Source organism: Lutra lutra, chromosome 2, assembly GCF_902655055.1.
Source record: "Lutra lutra chromosome 2, mLutLut1.2, whole genome shotgun sequence".
Lineage (NCBI taxonomy): Eukaryota > Metazoa > Chordata > Mammalia > Carnivora > Mustelidae > Lutra > Lutra lutra.
Genome location: NC_062279.1, coordinates 52,252,405 through 52,268,047, shown reverse-complemented (window position 1 = coordinate 52,268,047; position 15,643 = coordinate 52,252,405). Strand labels below are relative to the sequence as shown.

Below are 15,643 nucleotides of genomic sequence, written 5' to 3'. Positions count from 1 at the left end.
AATGGGAGTTTTCATAACTGGGAGGGAGTGTGATATGGTTAGTCTGAGGCCTTGCACGCATTTCTGCCTCTGGCATGGGGTTCAACGACTGGTTAGGTAATTTATCAGAGTTGTTAAATTTCAGCTTACGATTACATCAACTTTCTCATCCCTCCTGTTATTTCGTGATTATAAATTCTTTTTTTTTTTTTCACGCAAAACTAAAGGAGTTAAAACTGGAGATAATGAAGTCCTTCTCAGGCATCAAATTGCTTAAACCATTTCAAGGAACAGTTAGGATCTTGGAAAGAATGAGGACAAACAAGCTGTTACTCTTTTCTCCCAATTACAGAGACAACCCAGCATTACTAAATTCAAGACCTTGTGTTCTGATGATATTTTCTATGTACAATTCCGCTAAGCAGAATTCAGTAATTTACTGCACAATGAAGCGTAATGAAGCTAAGGGAAGCACCAACTAGCCGGGCTTCTCTGCAGATGTTTCCATGGGTGAAGGAAGCCGGAGGCTGATGATCGGGAAATAAACATGCTCCTTGGGGGCGGGAGACCGTTTGGGCCCTGGAGAGGAAGCTCAGCCCTTTCATAAGTTTTGAGATGGCGCAAATAACTCATCCACTCCAAGTCTCACATGCCTCACCTGAGAAGACACAGATAGTAATCTGTACCTACATCATGGGAGTGGTTGTAGGATTGAGTGAAGTAACATGTATAAAACAGCTGTGCTAGTACCTGGCACACACTAGGTATTATAGATATTATTATTATTAGCAGAAAGTAATTGGAGTAATTGGAGGTCTAGTGTTGGGCTTGGCCACAGATGAACTGAATTGTTCCCGTGGTCTTTAGCTGAGATGAGATGTGCTCTGACACTCCTTTAGGCATATACACACACACACACATGCACATACGTGTGTGTGTATATATATATATATATATATATATATACACACATATGTACATATGTATATATTTAATATAATGTAATATATAATATATATACATAATATATTTGTATATATGTATAACATATATATGTATATATTTGAAGATTTTATTTATAACAGAGAGAGACTGAGAGAGAGCACAAGCAGGTGGAGAGGCAGGCAGAGGCAAAGGGAGAAGCAGACTCCCCGCTGAGCAGGGAGCCTGATGTGGGACTTGATCCTGGGACCTTGGGATCAAAACCTGAGCTGAAGGCAGATGCTTAAACAACCAAGCCACCAGGTGCCCCCAAGCTCTATCATATTAAGCACTGGTGAGAGCAGATGAGTTGTCCAGAGGGTCTGAGTTCTGATGTCCCCAGCTTGTAGCCTAGTTTCCTAGCCAGGGTCCCATAGGCTTTGGTTCTTGTTTTGTGTTTGAATTTCTTATTTCAAATGCCCATTTTCTGTGACATGGACCCTTCCTTTCAGTTTCTCATTTGTACTTGGAAGATAACGTGAGCAGAATGACTGGAAATTTTAATAAGATTCAGGCATAAGTGACTAAAGGAAAAACGAGTGATATTTAGGAAAGTTATTTTCTCTTAAAAATTATTACAAAATCCTAATTAAGGCCTGGAACTTTGCCCAGAGGTCTGTTGGGAGTCAGATCTCCAAATATCTTAGTCCTAGTAAGACTGTACCCTTTTCTTGTTCTGTCCCACCACCTCCACCTCCATTGTCCCCGATGTGCCTCTCTTTCATCTAAGCTTCTCTCCATGCCACCCCTGACCACTCCCCACCTTCCCCTCTACTTGCTTCCATGCGCTCCTTGGTTACTCTTGGATGCTGGTAGTCATGAGGAAGGGCTCAGTTAATACAGCAAGGTGCAGAAAAGATACAGTGCTATAAAGACTACTCTGATTTCTTGGTTGCCTCTGTGTTCCTTCCTTTCCAAGACTCCTGACATTGAGAGTGTAAGAATTTTTTTCTGAGGGTTTATTATTTGCCATTGCTGTGCTGCTTGACATCCCAACAGCATTGCCTTGCCCATAACACTTTCCATGCCCCTGACTCCAGTTTACCTCGACAGACGATCAGAGCCAAAATCAATGTTGTTTTGTAATAGTGAAGCCCTTGCCACACATTCTGCACTGCCTGATTTGTTTGGAGAAAGATAAGGAAACAGGTGATGGTGGAGACTCCTGCTTTGTGATGACGCCATGTACTATACACACCTGTAACATTTATGTCTGAGTCTTCACCATCATCTCGCCATTTAACTTTCATTCTGATAAACGTCGTGGATGAAATGCTTGGTATTTTTATCTGTCCTTGGACAGACAATTTTTATGATTAACAAAAAGATTCAAAGATAGAATGGAAAAAATTAGTCAATAATTTATTAAAACTTTATTTATATTCAAATTAGATTTTAGGCTGAGGTTCCTACTTTTATCCTAAAATCGAATTATTATTTAAAATGGAAATATTTAATTTCTACTGCTTTATGTTTCTCTGATAAATGAAAGTGAAAAAAGGCAAGGGAATATAAAAAAGCAGAGGCAAAGAGGTAAATTACCCAGGAGTAATGAGAAAATGACTTTATTAGGTAGAGACATGCCTTAAAAATTCTGATAGCTTTGTCACTAAGCTACCTATTTTGACTTGTGTACATGAGATCTTTTAGACTGTAAATTCCATGAAGTTAGGTATAGATCTGTTTTTAATTAAAAAACCCAGCACCTTGAATGATTCTAAGCACATGTGTGTGCTCATCTGGGCATGCTAATTATTGAATTAAAAATATATTATAAAATGAATGTGAACAAATTCATAATGTGTGCATATATCCAATGGTAAAGGTGCTGAAATAGGAAAAAATTGTTTAAAAGTGCTGGTGCCAAAGGGTATAAATTTATTATCTTGGGTTTTTTAAAAAAAGATTTTATGCATTTATTTATTTGAGTGGGGTTGGGGGGTAAGGAGCAGAGGGACAGGGACAAGCAGACTCACACTGAGTGCAGAGGGCTTGATACCACAACCCTGAGATCACCACCTGAGCCAAAACCAAGAGTCAGACACTTAACGGACTGAACCACCCAGGTGCCCCTGTTGCTTTGGATTTTCTTTTCTTTTCTTTTCTTTTCTTTTCTTTTCTTTTCTTTTGTTCCTTCCTTCCTTCCTTCCTTCCTTCCTTCCTTTCTTTCTTTCTTTTTTTTTTAGATTTTATTTACCTATTTGAGAGAGAGAGTGAGAGGGGAGAAGGTCAGAGAGAGAAGCAGACTCCCCATGGAGCTGGGAGCCCGATACGGGACTCGATTCCAGGACTCTGGGACTACGACCCAAGTCGAAGGCAGTCGGTTAACCAACTGAGCCACCTAGGTGCCCTGCTTTGGATTTTTGAAATAGAAATAGAGTTATTATAAAATTCAAAGAGGAGCTCAGATGATCAGCTCAGATGCATTCAACTGGAAATGACTCGAGGTGTCAGGATAAATGTTAGCCAGGATAAGCGTCATCAATAAGTAAATGGGATAGGAGACAACACGCTGTTAAATTGTCAACAACTTTAGGGAAGCTAACCAGGATGGTTAACCAGCCTGGTAGCTTTTGTGTTATCATGTCCTTTTCAAATTGAAATAAACTCGGTTGCAGGTTAGGTTTGCTGATTTCCCAAACACTCTAAAGGAAGCAGCAGGATCATGAATGTATTCCAGGGATAATGTCAGATCATCCTTTTTTGTAGCTTTCCAGGAGATGGGAAAAGAAAAACAGCACGATAATTGCAAAAACTGTAATAGCTAGTTTCCCTCTAGCAATGAGCATTACATAAACATTTAAAAATAAATACAACATCTTGCCCATTCTCTAATGTTCCCAATGACTCATTAGACATCCTCCATTATAGATGCTCTGTTCTCTGAATTGAATTTCCTACCAGGAGGAAACTTTCTAAAGAGTCGATTATTATAGTTAAGGAATAGTCCTCACTCCCAAACAGTGCAGGTGACTGGCCAGATAATATTCTGAAGTCATTATTCTGGAAGTAACAATACTCTGTGTTCACTTGCCACTGTAATCAGCACATGGTTTTGGGGAAAACATTGGAACAGCAGCTGAGAAATATTACAAGCAGTTGCAAAAGTTTCATTGGCCTTTTATAGACTGAAGAATAAATTCACTCATTCCAGGAAATGAAATAATTATATACACATTTAAGTTCATTGTGGTATTTCTATAGGAGCCTACATACACACATCCAAATACATGGAGGTAACAGGAAAGGAGCAAAGCAGACTTCTCACAGAAGCATTCTCAGCTGTGTACACATGATTGTGCAGTTGAGACATCCAATCTCATCTCTTGTCAGAGATGGGAACAAAGAGAAAAATAAATCAATCTGAGTTGGCCCATCTCTCCCTAGGATTGATTGAATGAACACTGGTGAAGATGCTAAAGGTCCAAAAAATAGTTATCAAGACAAAAGAAAGAATAAAGAATGGACCCTGGCAGATCTATATGTGCAATCATGTACTCCCAAAGTATCTGAAGTTGGGTCTATCAAGGTTGTCTTGTACCCACGGAGCCTGGTGTTAGCTGGGATTCCTGTTATTTGAGATTTAAATAGAATTGCTTCAACGACAAATTACACATTCTTGTCTTCCTCAAGATCTGTGTGGATTCCCAGGGTTTGGTGTTCACACATTCATCCTTCGCTCTGGTTTCTTGTTGGGGTACCTTTCTTTCCTACTGCGGGCTTGCCCCAGGCTTGCTTTCTTTTCTTTGTTTTGCAGAGCACTGAGCAGGGAGCTTGTGTGCTTCTCCTCACCTCTCAAACACTCCCCAGGTAGATTACTAAGGTGTGGACTGTGACGGCAGATTTGAGGGCCGTGGCAGATCTTCAGGTGACAAGGCACAGCAGATGACATAAGGTGGAATATTCGACTTCCTTCATATTCTTTGGCTGCTATAGAGAATTTCTCCTTGCCAAAATTTCTTCTGTCTTTTGACCCCTGCTGTCCTCAAAATTTCCCTTTAAGGCTCCTCAGTAGGACTGCACCAGAATGTCATCATTTCTTCTCCCTTTTCATGCAGAGTGAATCAGCTTTCTCTTTGTCTGTCCCTGCTTATCCAGGCCAAACCCTAAAGCCTATCCTTCCATAGCCACAATGTCCTTTCCAGGTGTTTTACTGGGCAAAGATGATTCCCCTAAAAGAAATTCGACAGCTGGCTCTTGAGTTACTCCTCACCAAACATTTTGTTGTAGAAGGGTGGCCCACTGTTCAAGACATTCTCCAGAGAGTCCCTAATAGTCCTCATGAATTTTATTCTCCTTCAAGAGACCTCTGCTTATGGGATCTGCTCTGTTCATTGCCACTTAAAAAATGTAGTTATTTCCTGGCTTTTCCCATACGGTTTCACCTGCTTCAATGTCCTTCTTCCCCTTATTTGTCTGATCTCACCCATTAAGAAACTCTTCTTATTCTCCCCAAGTAGAGATGCCAGATAAAATGTGGGACACATAGTTAAATTTGAATTTCAGTTAAATAACAAATAACTTAAAAATATGAGTGCAATTAGTAGTTTTATAATGCTTGCATTATCAATATTACATGTGTTAAGTTGAATTGAATTGAATTAAATTAAAATAAGCAAGGAGGCCACTAGACTTGAGGTGCTCCTAATGTTATGGTGGTCTACCTATGCAAACCAAAATCCAAGCCTGTAAATGTCCCAAGATTATGAAATCAAAACACTAGGCACAACCAATCACAAATAGACAACTAGGCTCTAAGCTATAGCCATTCAAATTATTTCCTTTCTTTGCTTTTGTATTTTTCTCTGTGTTCATCTTTGCCCTTAATCACTTCCAGTTTGACACGTCCCAATTCAAATAGACTTTTGCTCAAATAAACCCTTAAAATTTTTAATATGCTTTAGTGTATCTTTTAACACATGGGCCATAATTATACTAACAAAGTTATTTATCTGAAATTCAAATTTAAGTGGGTGTCCTGTATTTTTTTATTTGCCAAATCTGGCAACCTTACCGCTGGTCTATATAATATGTGTGTAATATATGCTCTGTGATGTTTTTTTTAATTCATTAAGTGACTGTATATCCAGAATCTGTATATATATACATATTATATATATATACTTATATTTATATATTTTTAAGAATCAGGCATATCTTGATGCTATTGCCAATACATAGTGAATGTTTTGCTTCTGTGGAAATCGTTCCAGAGAAGTTTCAGGCTCTCTGCAGAGAAGCCTGCTATAACACAGTTGATCTAAATACACTTCTCAATCCCACTGCTTTTCTGTTTCTAATAGGTGGGATCCCGCTGGTGCTCTATCTGGGAAGCAAGCTGGGAAGCAGCCACATCGTTTAAGATAACAGCAGTGCTAATTGGAAGCGGAGGTGAGGGCTCAGCATGGCCTGAACCGACAATTTAGGGCTTACTGTTAACCTTAATCTGCAAATAAGTAGGTGGAGGCCTTCTGTCTCTTCACATCTGGGCTGGGTCCAGCCAGGCTCGGAGTCGGGGTCAAGGGAGACTGGGGGAGAGGGCCCAATTCTACTCCAGGTCAATCCAAGAGGTTTTCACCTGCTGGTTTTCCATCCAGTGTGGAAGTCATGTAACAGTTTGAGAAGGAGGGCTACTGGAGCTGAAGAATACATTCCTTTTTCCGTGCAGAAAGCAAATGAAGATGTCGCTAGTTCTCTATTTTTAAAAGCTGCAGACCTTCCTAATTCCTGAGTGATAAACGATATAAAAACTGTCATTCTGAGCACCTTCTCCGTACAAGACATTGATGACATTCTCTCTTTTTAGGTTGACCTCCGTGCTTTCCTGTGTGTTATCACACGCTCCTCCGTTCAACCCAAACAGGGATTAATCGTTCCTTTCTCGGGGTTGCCCAAATATTTATTCACACACTTAACATACTTAGCCTTATATTAGCGATCTTTAGAATTCAAGGCTTGTTTTCTTTGCACTGTCTGACACTAAATCTTTTCATAATTCTAACACTCATGAGGTCTTTGAATTGGTATTTTTCCAGGGACTTTAAATCACGTTCTAGCTCAGTTTATAAGAACAGATTTCTGCCTCTGACTGACCATCTTTATTGTGCGACATGAAGAAAATAGATAGTTCCATTATACCTGCTGATTCATGACACTGCAGAAATCTCTCCACTAATTATTTCTTCTTGCCAGCAACATTTTAGACCCTGCTGTTTAATTATCCTAAAAATACAATCCCTATTCAGAGTCTCAGCAGATTATCTGGCAGTGGATGGTCTGGCCACGAGGCTGTGGCATGGGTGTACTGTCTGGGCCCCCTCACCTCCTGGTGTGCCTCCATTTCTTTGTGCAAAAAGCAATCCTTACATGAGCACCGGCCTGACCCCAGCCCGCACGCTGTGCTTGGGTCAATATTAAGCTATTGTATTACGATGGGTTTATAATAGATTTCTCTTTCTTCACCTTTTTTTTTTTTTTTTTTTTTTTTTTGGTGCTTTTCCGTCAGCAATGGCTGGGAGCTAGCAAAGCCAAGCCAATCTCACACAGAAACAGTTTCTTAGTTGTCCCAGACACTCCTTCAGCAAGGAATTGCATCACTATCCCAGGACTTTAGAAAATTCTGCCTGGATTTAAATGCATTTCTTTTCTCCTCTTTGATGCTTAAGAGAGCCTCACCCTAAAGACCTCTTATCATTGATAAAGTGATAATGTCATCAAGGATACAGCTCAAAAGAGAATCCCTTTAAGAGAGCCTCAACCTCACAACAATTATTCAGCCTAGCACTGCTTTCTCTCTGATCTAAAGACTTCTTTGAAGTCAGTGGGAATTTTTCAGCATAAGGAGAGGGTGGCTAATCCAGTACTAAAAAGAGAGGCTTCTCTGACAGACAGTTTCCTCTATTTTTCCCCAAGGCGATGTGAGCTATCTGGTTACCTGCTCTGAGCTTTTTGACATAATTTAACCATATCTCTGTTCTATCTTTTGACTGGATATTTTAGATCTTTATGGTAGTGTTTCTGATAACATTTAATGTAGCCTTTAGATGTAGGACAAACGAAGAACAGCTCTGCAAATTATTTAGCAACATATCTTACTAGAAAATGCGTGTAAGCCTAACTTTAAAACAGCTTTACTGAGGAAAAATTGATATACAATAAACTGCTGATGTTTAAAGTGTTCAAGCTGACACATTTTGATATATGTCTATACTGGTGAAACCATCATCACCATCCAGATAAGGAACATATGCGTCATCTGCAAATGTTTCCATATACCTCTCTCTGTTTCCTTTCTTAGGCACCTCTACCATCATTGCCAGGCAACCACAGATCTACTTTTTTCCTAATTATTAAGACCTAATTTTTTTTTTTTTTTTAGAGCAGCTCTAAGATCACAGCAAAATTAGTGGTAGCTACAGAGATTTCCCATTTAGTCCCTGCCCCCACAAATTCATAGCTTCTCCCATTATCAACATCTCCCAACTGGGTGGTTCATTTATTATAATAGATGACCCCATATTGACATACCATCACCCAAAGCCCACAGTTTTGGGTGGTGAACCGTAGGACTCACTCTTGGTGTTGTACACTGATCTATTTTTTGTTCCCATAATTTAGTTTGTATTTTCTAGATTGATTAATTAATTAACTAATTAATTATATTTTCAAGAATTTTAAACAAATAGAATCATAAAGCATGCACTTTTGTCTGGCCTTTTTTTTTTTTTAAGATTTTATTTATTTATTTGAGAGACTGAGAATGAGAGAGAGAGCATGAGAGGGGGGAGAGCCAGAGGGAGAAAGCAGACTCCCTGCCGAGCAGGGAGCCTAATTTGGGACTCGATCCTGGGACTCCAGGATCATGACCTGAGCCGAAGGCAGTTGCTTAATCAACTGAGCCACCAGGCGCCCTGTCTGGCTTTTTAAACTAAGCATAATTGTTAAGTTCATCCATGTAGCTGCATGCATTTCTTTTTATTATATTGCAGTATGTAGTTACGCTACAATTCATTTTTCCATTTACCTATTGATGGACATTTGGGTTTTTCTAGTTTGGGGATGTTACAATAAAGCTGCTATGAACAGTGTTTGTATGGACATTTGCTTTAACTTCTACTGGGTAAATATTTTGAAGTGTGTCTGGGCATATGTTAAGTAGTCTAACTTCTAATGAAACTGCTGAACTATTTTTCAAAGTGGTTGTTCCCTTTTCCATTCCTATTAGTATTGTGTGAGCATTCCAGTTAAACCATAACTTTAGCACTCAGTATGGTCACTCTTTTTATTTTTGCCTTTAAAAAGTATGGTTTTAGTTTATAGTTCCTTAATGCCTAATAATGTGAAGCATCTTTTCATGCACTTATTTATCATCTGTATATCTTATTTGGTGAACTATTTAAATCTTTTGCCCATTTAAAAAATTGGTTTTTTTTTTTGTGTGTGTGTTCTTATTATTGAATTCTGAAAATTCTTTATATATTCTGGATACAAGATTTTCATTAGAAGTGTGATAAAAATTTATTTAAACTAAAAAAAAAAAAAGTTTGCCATTCTTCCTACCACTAATCCCTTACCTCTGGCAATCTATCTGTTCTCTGTATCTATGAGCTTTTATTTTCTTTTTAATATCTGTATCTATGAGCTTTTTATTTTCTTTTTAATTCTTTTTATTTTCTTTTTAATATACATGATCTCTTTAAGATCATGTATTTATCTTTCTCTATCTGATTATTTCATTTAGCATAATGTCTTTGAGGTCCATCTATGTTGTTGCAAATGGCAAGACTTATTCTTTTTTTAGGGCTGAATGACATTCCATTGTATATTTATACCACAATCATACATCAATGGACACGTAAGTTACTTCCATATCTTAGCTATTTTAAATAATGCTGAAATTAACATGAGGGCGTATACATTTCTTTGAATTTTCATTTCCGTCTCTCAACAGAAACTTTACAGGCCAGAGGGAGTGGCATGATATATTTGAAGTGCTAAAAGAAAAAATACTTCCAGCCCAGAATACTTTATCTGGCAAAACATCACTCAGAATTGAAGGAGAGATAAGGACTTTATAGACAAGCATAAGCTAAAGAAGTTTATCACCACTAAACTGGCCTTATAGAAATCTTAAAGGGAATTCTTTATACTGAAAAGAAAGGGCATTCTTTAGTGACAAGAACACATATGGAAGCATAAATGTCACTAGAAAGGTAGGTATATAGTAGAAGTAATGGGTTACTCAATTAAAAAGCTAGTATGAAGGTTAAAAAAACAAGAGTAGTATAGATATATGATTATAATAATTAGCTAAGGGATATACAAGACAAAAAGATGTAAAATGTGACTAAAAAGATAAAGTAGGTGGGGGAGAGTAAAAATGTTGAGTTTTAGAGCAGGATCAAACTTAAGGGTTATCAACTTAAAATAGACTGTTTAGATAGAAGTTGTTATATGTAAGCCTCGTGGTAGCTGTAAGGACCTATTTAGCAAGAGGCTTTCATTAAAGTTAAACTGTCCCTGCTCCCCTTCCCCTAGGGAATTTACTTAAAAACAAGTCCCAGAAACCAGCTCCAGGTAACAAAGCCCAGATACAGGGGTGGGTCAGGCCACGTGGAGACATCCGATCAGTAGGGGGTTGCATACTATCTCCCTAGCTACCAAGGAGTATGGGCCCCCATCCTTTGGGAGCCTTTTTTGCGCCAATCCTAATCAAGGTGTGATAGGCTGGTTCAAATGTCTACTAGGGTAAATTGTAATTCAGTTGGTCACCTAGCATCACTGTGGAGTTTCCTGTGTGTGTTACAATCTCATTGGCCACCTGTGCATGGCCAGGCCCGACCGCATGGCCTTTGCCCTTAAAAACTAGTCTGTGAGGGGCACCTGGGTGGCTCAGTGGGTTAGGCCTCTGCCTTCGGCTCAGGTCATGGTCTCAGGGTCCTGGGATCGAGCCCCGCAGTTGGGCTCTCTGCTCAGTGGGGTGCCTGCTTCCCTTCCTCTCTCTCTCTGCCTGCCTCTCTGCCTACTTGTGATCTCTGTCTGTCAAATAACTAAATAAAATCTTTAAAAAAAAAAAACTAGTCTGTGAAACAGAGAAGGGTCGCCCTCTCTTGTAAGAGGTGCATCCCCGAACGTTCGGTCTGATTCTTGATGCTTGGCGTGAAATAAAGCTTTGCTTGACCTTCTCTTTATATCAGTCTCGCTCCTTTAATCACGGACCCATTATTGGGGCATAACAGTAGCCACAAAACAAAACCTATAGGAAGTGCAGGAAAGGCAAAGAGAAAGGAATATAAACATGCTACTAAAGAAAGTCATCAAACCACAAAGGAAGAGAGCAGGAGAAGAAAAGAGGAACAGAGAGGAAATACAAAAACAGTAAAAAAACAATTAACAAAATGGTCATAAGTACATACCTATAAATAACTAATTACATAGGTATGTAATAAGTGCATACTTATCAATAGTTACATTAATAACTAATGTAAATAGACTAAATTCTTCAGTCAAAAAACATAGAGTGGCTGAATAGATTAAAAAACAAACAAACAAAAGTACCCATCCCTGTGCTGCCTAAAAGAGACTGACTTTAGATATAGGACACATACAGACTGAAAGTGAAGAGATGGAAGAAGATATTCCATGGACATGAAAACTAAAAGAAAGCTGAATATACTTACATTGGACAAAACATTTTGTTTTATTACAATAACTGTAATATGAGACAAAGAAGGGTATTATGTCATGATAAAGGGGTCAGTCCAACAAGAGAATATAACATTTGTAAATATTTATGCATCCAATATAAAAGCACCTAAATATATAAAGTAATATTAACAGACCTAAAAGGAGAAATAGATAGCAATACAATAATAGTAGAGGACTTTGATACTTCACTTACATCAACAGATAGATAACTCAGATAGGAAATTAATAAAGAAACATCAGCCTTAAATGACATCTTAGATAGACTTACTAGATATTTATAGAACATTCCATCCCAAAGTAGCAAAATATATATTTTCAAGTGTATAAGGAACAAGTTCTGAGATAGATCATATGTTAAGCCACAAAACAAGTCTTAATAAATTGAGAGGATTGAAATAATATCAAGCACATTCTCTGATCACAGTGGTATAAAGCTAAAAATTAATTATATAATGAAAACTGGAAAATTTGCAAATATTTGATGACTAAACAATGTGCTACTGAACAACTAATGGGTCAAAAGAAGTCAAAAGAGAAAAAAATATCTTGAGACAGACAAAATTAGAAATGTAACATACCAAAATTTATGGGATGCAACAAAAGCAGTCCTAAAAGGTAGGTTAATGGCAATAAATGCCTTCCTCAAGGAACAAGAAAAGTCTCAAATAAACAACCCAACTCTACATCCCAAGGAACTAGAAAAAGAAAAGCAAACTTCAAAGTTAGTGGAAGGAAAGGAATAGTAAAATCTAGAGCAATATAAATGAAATAGAAACTAAAATGATAGTAGAAAGATCAAAGAAGCTAAGAGCTGCTTCTTTGAAAAGGTAAATAAATTGACAAACCTTTATCTAGACACATCAAGGAAAAAAAAAGAGGACTCAAATGAATAAAACCAGAAATAAAGAGACATTACAACTGATAACACATAAATACAAAGGATCATAAGAGACAACACATGTTGCTCAATGATAGGCCAACAAATTGGACAACCTAGAAGGAATGGATAGATGGATACAACCTACCAAGACTGAATCATGATGAAATAGAAAATCTGAACAGATTGATTATTAGTAAGGAGTTTCAGCCAGTAATCAAAAACCTCCCAAAGGGGCACCTGGGTGTCTCAGTGGGTTAAAGCCTCTGCCTTCGGCTCAGGTTGTGATCCTGGGATCCTGGGATCAAGCCCCGCATCAGACTCCCTGCTCAACAGGGAACCTGCTCCCCGCACCCCCCCGCCGCCTGCCTGTCTGCTTACGTGTGATCTGTCTGTCAAATAAATTAAAAAAAAAAACAAATTAAAAACAAACAAACAAATAAAAACCTCCCAAAAAAGTACAGGTTCAGACAGCTTCACTGGTGAACTCTATTCAGAGAAGAATTAATACCAATTCTCAAACACTTCCAAAAAATAGAAGTGGCAGAAACTCTTCAAATTCATTTTATGAGGCTAGTATAAGGCTGATACCAAAACCAGACAACAATGTTACAAGGATACCAATATCTCTGATGAACATAGATGCAAAAATCCTCAAGAAAATAGCAAACTGAATTTGACAATACATTAAAACAATCATACACCATGATTAATTGGAATTAATCCAGGGATGCAAGGATGGTTCAACATTCACAAATCAGTCAATGTGATATACCACATTAAGAAAATGAAAGCTAAAAATTATATGATCACCTCAATAGATGCAGAAAAGGCATTTGACAAAATCCAACATTAATCTATGATAAAAACTCCAAACAAAGTCAATATAGAGAAACATACCTCAATATAATAAAGGCCATATATAATAAACCCACAGCTAACATCATAGTCAGTGGTGAAAAACCGAAAGCTTTTCTTCTAAGATCAGGAACAAAGCAAGGATGCCAACTCTTGCCACTTTTATGCAACACAGTATTGGAAATACTAGCTAGACCAATTAAGCAAGAAAAATAAATAAAGACATTCAAATTGGAAAGGAAGAAGTAAAGCTATTTGCTGATGACATGATATTATGTATAGAAAACTATAAAGACATCATCGAAAAACTGTTCAAATCAATAAATGAACTTAATAAAGCCTCAGGATTCAAAATCAATACACAAAAATATGTTGCATTTCTATAACAAATACAATCTGGCAGAAAGAGAAGTTAAGAAAACAGTCCCATTTACAATGGAATTGAAAAGAATAAAATACTGGGAATAAATTTAACAAGGAGTTGAAAAATCTGTATGTTGACAACCACGAAGACATTAATGAAAGAAATTGAAGAAGACACAAGTAAATGGAAAGGTACACTAGTACTCATGGGTTGGAAGAATGAATATTGTTAAATTATCCATACTATCCAAAGAAATATATATATTCAATGCAATTCCTATAGAAATTCCAATGACATTTTTCGTAGAAATAGAACAAACAATTCTAAACTTTGTATGGAACCACAAAAGAGATCCTGAATACCCAAAGCAATGTTAAGAAAGAAGAACAATGCTGAAAGTATCACGCTCCCTGATTTCAAACTATATGACAAAGACATGTGGTTTGTAAATATTTTCTCCCAGTCTATAGCTTGTCTTTTAATTCTCCTTATAGTTCCTTTTAAAGAGCAGGAGACCTTAGTTTCAATGGAGTCCAATTTATGAATCTTGGCTTCTAGGTGTAAGTGCCTAGAGTAGCACATCTGCCCCACCTCACAATTATTCCTCTTTGTTTTTTTCTAGAAATGTCTGACCAGATGCAAGAATCTATTTCAACTCTATTTTCTTTCACTTATCCTTTTGTTGTAATACTACTGTCATGATTACTGTAGTTTTTTAATGTCTTGAAGTCAGGTAATGTAAGTCCTCCAACTTTGTTCTTTATCAAGTCTTAGGTCCTTTGCATTTCTAGATAAATTTTAGAATCATCTTGTTTACTTTTTTAAATTAAACTTTATTTTTTATTATTAACATATAATGTATTATTAGCCCCACACTTTTTTTTAATTGTGGTAAAATATATGCAACATAAAATTTGCCTTTTGACCACTATGAGAAGTGCAGTTTGTTGGCACTAAAAACATGCACGTGCTACCAACAACACGGCTCAGATTTCAGTTGCCATGGTATGTTAACTGTGAGTAATTGCATGAGGAACACATGTTGCTGTTAGCTCTTCAAACCACGAATCACTACATATATAATAAATGCGTATTATGATCAATGACCAATTACGTCACTTCTTTCAAAGTCTGTTGGTGATTGATCATTGTACATCTGCTATTCAGTTCACACATAGCTGGAAACATAGTTCTCTTTTAACCTTGTTTCCTCAGATAAACATGACATGACATTTTACAAAAATGGATAATCACAATGAGAGGCTTGTCTAACAAAGATGAAAGAGTGGCATAAAAACAAAAAGTGATGATGCTGAAGGTGAAATTCAAATAGAATTTCTAGGAGAAATGACCGGCCATGGAAATGTTAACACTGATGCCATTTGAGAGACTCTAGATGTAAAGCCAAGGAATTTAGCAAGAGTGTATTTCTTGTCATAAATGAGGAAAATACTTGTGATGGAGAGGATAAGGAGTTCCAGAGAAAGTGATACCATCAAAAACTTCATGTCACAGGAACTATGGTAGATATTTCATAGCATTGAAAGCATAAAGGATTAAATATTGGAAAGTGACCCAAACTTAAAGAAGGAATATTACAATTTGCCAACGCATGGAAAAAATGCTCACTCTTTAGCATAAATTATGTGAAATACAGTTTGAATGAATGTTCTAGCTACTTCTGATGAATATTTTTACAAACAAATGAAATACCTTAATTTCCCCCCAAAAGCAAAAAACATTCACATGTTATACAACAACTACCATCATCCATTTCCATAATTTTTGTCATCTTCCTAAACTGAAACTCTAAACCTATTAAACATTAACTCTGCATTTCCTCTTACCTCAGTCTCTAGCAACCTTTCTATTTTCTA

General features: G+C 37.2%; 1 protein-coding gene across 2 annotated transcripts in view; it reads right to left on the bottom strand.

The window, feature by feature from the left end:
* Positions 1-15,643, bottom strand: part of GALNTL6 (polypeptide N-acetylgalactosaminyltransferase like 6) — a 1,244,643-nt gene that overhangs the window by 67,238 nt on the left and 1,161,762 nt on the right. The gene's annotated exons all lie outside the window — the stretch shown is intronic.